This window comes from Balearica regulorum, chromosome 1, assembly GCF_011004875.1.
Source record: "Balearica regulorum gibbericeps isolate bBalReg1 chromosome 1, bBalReg1.pri, whole genome shotgun sequence".
NCBI classification, from domain to species: Eukaryota; Metazoa; Chordata; class Aves; order Gruiformes; family Gruidae; genus Balearica; species Balearica regulorum.
The window spans coordinates 120275360-120280233 of NC_046184.1; the positions used below are offsets into that span (position 1 = coordinate 120275360).

Genomic DNA, 4874 nt, shown 5'->3' on the forward strand with positions numbered 1-4874 from the left:
GGCAATTTAAAACTTGCAGGTCACAGCCTTGTCCTGCAAGTGTGATTCCACAGCCCAAGTACAAATCTATAATGCCATGTTTAAATCCGTCAGGTGGCACCCTGAATGGGCTTCGTGTAAATTAGGCTTGGTACCTGCAATGCAGCTTGCACCGAAGGCAGCCACCTCCCAATCAGGCAGGCATGGGAATCTACCCAAAGGAGTAAATCGCTGGATATCAGATTAGAGGCTTCTGGTAGGCTATTGTAAAAGATCTGGAAAAGACTCCTCTTGTGTTCTGGTTGACTAATACTTTCCATTATAAAGGACTCTTTCTTTGGGAAGCATTAACACCTCTGCTGTTTGTTGCAGGCCTTTGATATTTAGCAGGGGAAATCCCAGAGGCTCTAGTGGTACCTATTCATTGCCCAGAGAAACGTGAGTCAGTTTTACCCGTATTGTAAAGTATCAAAAACCCTGCGTCTCCGATTCATGCACAAAGACAGATTAAAATCAGGCTGCCACCCACATCTCTCTGACCTGCCCCCACTGCACAGATGGCTGGACTCCTGTTGAAACATCAGCTGAATTGTCACAACTTACAGCCCAGCATATTGAATAACATGAAAGCCTGAGCACAAAGATCTCAGCTGCGAGCAAAGCAGGAACAAGGTGGACAGTTATGGGAGGAGATTTTTACTGCTGTCACTTTTCATCTGCCTACATTTGTGACAGGGGTCTTCAACTCCTTTTCTCTCTCTGGCCAAGATTGCTAGAGATGGTAGACAGCCTGGTCTAGGTCAGCAGTGAGCGCTGCTGCCTGAGCGCAGGCGCACAGGCAGAGGCACTATGTAGGGCTCCCTCCAGCAAGCCCCACTCCCACTCATAACACAACTGCAGCAAAATGGCACAGACCCTTTGGCTGGCCCACTCCCCCTACTCTCTTTGTGACAGCAAACGCAGGAATGCTCATGTAAGAGCGTAGCAGATCCTGTGCTGCTACCACCTCCTCACCTGCTCCTACCGGCCTTCCTGAGGGCCCTGGGCAGAGCACTGGCTCTTCCAGCTGTGGGGCTATGAGGGAAAGTGTCCGTCCATCCGTCCGTCCTTCCCTCTTTACTTTCTTCCTTCCCCCAGCCCTGCACACACACCTAGCACGGCCTCGTAGTCCTCACAGGCAACAGTGGTCGGCAGTTAACTGATGGTGAGAGACAGTTTTCTACAGAAGATGCACGGTGCCAATCCTCCTAAATAGAAGTGCCCCAGAATCCTTGGAGTTCCCTGGCAAGCTCACTTCCCTTCCAGATGGCCTGGTTTTGTCCAAACTACTTCCAGTCTCTCTGATACTCCATTCTGGCTGGCTGGGGACTCACCCCTGTGCAGGCTGATTGCTTCTCCCTGGGCTCTCAGTATCGGTTTGTCTCCATAAAGGAATGAACATTCAGCCGCTTGTGGTGATGCAATACTGCTCTGCACATGCGCTGAAAGTTGCTTTCAAAGGGGCACAACAAGCCCTTCTCAGAGGATGCCTCTGTGTCCTCAAGGGATGCGGCTTGTAGTAGGTAACACAGGGTAAGTTAATCGACTTTCTAGCTGGCTGAATGGTACCTTCTCCTGTGAACAAGTCTTACATAGTTTAGTTGGAGGGATCATTGTTTTTAAAAATGTTTCAAACATTGTAATTAATTTTTACTGTGATGAAAGATACCTGCCTTTTTGCCTATGCCTTTTATGCAAGAATCAAATAAATGTCTTTGCAGAGCACTTTTCACAACAGGTCAGAATAACTATGGCTATGTGGAATTAGTTATGAAAATACTCAGGTACATTTAGCTATGCTGCCAATATCATTCATTTGCTTTTTCGTCATTATATCTGCAGCACCCAACAAATAACTATAAAATTTCCATTATACCAAATGGTATAGAAAGCCTGAAGTCACCTCTATGAACATCTTTAACTGTTTTATTTAGACATAACCTTTTTTTATTTACATGTATTCATTTCACAGCACATTGGCGCTTAAAATAATGAAGTCTCTCTCATAACTCTTGAAATAATTTTAAAGTCACTAAGTAAAGCTAAGAAACCAACCAAAATTGTAATTTTTTTATATACATCTTACAAGTTGTTATCTGATTTCTAATAAATAACGTAGTGGGTTAATAAAAAACTGTATGTTCTACCTACCAATTCAAACTGTTTATTGGCTCAACACTTTCCCCATGGGCTATATTTCTTAAAGAAAGAAAGAAAGAAATACACACGCGCGCGCACACACACACATATATGCTATATGAATATACAGAACTTTAAAAAAACTTCTCCAAAAGGCTATAAATGAAAGTATTGTATGTGCATAACATTGTGTGTATCTTGCATATATTCTCTAAGCACATTAGAATAATTTCTCTGAAAGCTGAGAAAACACAGTATTATATACTAGATTGACAAGGATAAAAGTGAAGACTTTAAAACATATTTTGTTTAAAAAAAACCCAACCTTTTCTGAAGAGTATACTTTCCACAGTAAAAATCCAGAAAAAGGCTTTTTTCTAGAAAGCTATCTGAACTCCCAAGCCCAGTTCCACTTCTACTAGTTTTTCCTTCGCGTTCATTGATGTCGCTTCATCAACTTTAGTGGAAGTACAACAGTTTTCAAATGGCTGTGCAGCTGTTTGAAGTTCAGAATACACAGGCTCTGGTGTAGAATTCTCTATTTCTACCAGAACATTTTCTCCAGGAGCTTGTGGCCATGGCTGAAGCTGTGTGAAAAGTACTTCTGCTGCTGAAGTGTCTCTTTTGGAAGAGTCCCCTCCTTCTCTTCCAAAACTGTTTTGACTTGGTGACGACTTACTTGTTACCATCTTGTTATAAAAAGCCTGACCTAAACCCATGACGGCATGATATACTGCTAAATTCAAACTCATGTGACCCTCATCATCTTCTTTATATCTAAGGAATAAAATTGAAAATTCTGAAAATACAAGTTACAAAAATAGCATTTACAGCAGGAAAAAAGAATAACATATAATTAGATTGCCCAAACTGAGAATGTCAGCAATTACAACATGAATTAGATTGCTGTCTATTAGGTGGCACTCAAACAAAAGACACTCTGTGTGAAGGAACACCTGCAAGAGGGTTCCAATAAGCAGTTTTTATCAAATATACATCATGTGACAGAAAATAAGAGATATGTATTCGTAGTTATATTTTATTTGCTGGGTTTTTTGTCCCAAAATGGAGACTATGGCTTGTTTATACTACAGAAGCTGTTGATACATTTATGTACTCTCTTTGGTGGATACGACCTGCAGGGTCAAAAAAGTTCTTCCAACAGTCTAGGTTGCAAGATTTTCATAGTGGTAAAAGCTATAAAAGCAAAAAGATCTTTTTATTTCCTTGGTTTAACCGTCTTCACACTAGGTTTTCCATCGTGATAGTGAAACTTAAGTAAATTGGTTTAAGATATCATTTAATTAAATATCTGGATCTCTTAAACAAAATGTTTAAAAAAATACTTTACGATCTGTATAAGAATCAACTGGTAACGTACCTGAAGCGAGAATGACTGCTGAGTTTATGAGCTCTTCGAAGATGTAGGGTCAACGTGTAACTCCAGGAGAAACATTTCTGACAGATGTGGCATTTATATTTCAGAATGCCATTACTCTTGTAAAGAAAGAATGCTTTGTCATTGAAGTCTTGCACATATATATGATGAAAATTAATCCTTTGTTGAAAAGGGGAAAACCACACTAACCAGCTGAAAACCTTTTTGAAGTTAACTTCCTAAAATGTTTAAAATTTGTGAGTTTTAGAACTCATCTGATTAAGGAACCCCAGTGAACACGGAAGTTCTCTGCATTGGCCATCAGTACTGCAGGTATCTCCAACAGCAGTGTGACACATAGCTTCTACTACAATATATTCATTTTACAATGTAGCAGTGATCCTAACTCAGAAAGCTGAAGAAACAGGCTACAAGTGTGCATAAACTAAACTGTATTTTAATGTTGTGGCCAGATTCACCTGATTAAAAGTGATGTAAGCTTCACACACTTCATAGTTTCTCTATTTTCAGGTAACATAGTTCTAAGGATGGAGTATGAGGAGAAAGGTGACATTGGATTCTAATAATTGAAATATTTTGCTATTGAGAGAAGGATTGGCATGTTCTTTTTGTTGTTGTTCTTTTTTTTTTTTCCAAAAAAATAAAGTGTGTGTGTGGCCAGAGTTCAAGACTGTTGGTATGCAACTGTTTGCACCTAAGGTAAGCACACAAAATCTATAGGTAAGGATGAGTCAAGTATTTGTATAATACTTGCAAGAGTCCTAGAAATGTGTGCAAATAACTATCTGATTTGATGCAAAAATGAAACATTTCATTAATTCACAAGAAACTAAGTGCACATATATTTGAAACTTGTCTCTTTTATAGCAATATATTTTATTCTGCTATTTAATATACTCACCACATGCACTCTCTTGTAATGCTGTCTCAAAGTTCGTAAAGTCCGTGAAGTAAAACCACATCCTTCAACATCACAGCTGTAGGCATCTGAATCATTGTGTGTTTCAACATGTTTATGCAGATCATACGTGTTCTTAAAACTGAAAACAAGGTAAAACAAATAACAGATATAATAGTACAGAGGAGTAGTCTTGTGGTTAATGTTTAGGACTGGGAGGTAGTAATTTTTGGCTCTGACAATGACAAGTGAAAGCAGAGTATGTGTAAATCACTTCTCCACCTCAGTTTTTCCACCTGTGAAAAGGGGATACTACAGACATCTCTTTGATGTGCTCTGAATTTCATTTTCCATTCCCTCTTTCTTCCCACACTTCCACACCATTCCCAAATCTAGGTAATCTTTCCACAACTGTTTTGC

At 39.6% G+C, this 4874-nt stretch overlaps 1 long non-coding RNA gene across 1 annotated transcript; it reads right to left on the reverse strand.

Annotated features, from left to right (window-relative positions):
• Positions 1-2272: 2272 nt before the first annotated feature.
• On the reverse strand, positions 2273-4563 carry LOC142600118 (uncharacterized). Its single transcript, XR_012833571.1, has 3 exons — positions 4458-4563; positions 3539-3654; positions 2273-2934 (listed from the first exon to the last, which is right to left on the reverse strand). It is a non-coding gene; the product is annotated as an uncharacterized LOC142600118 (long non-coding RNA).
• Positions 4564-4874: the final 311 nt, after the last annotated feature.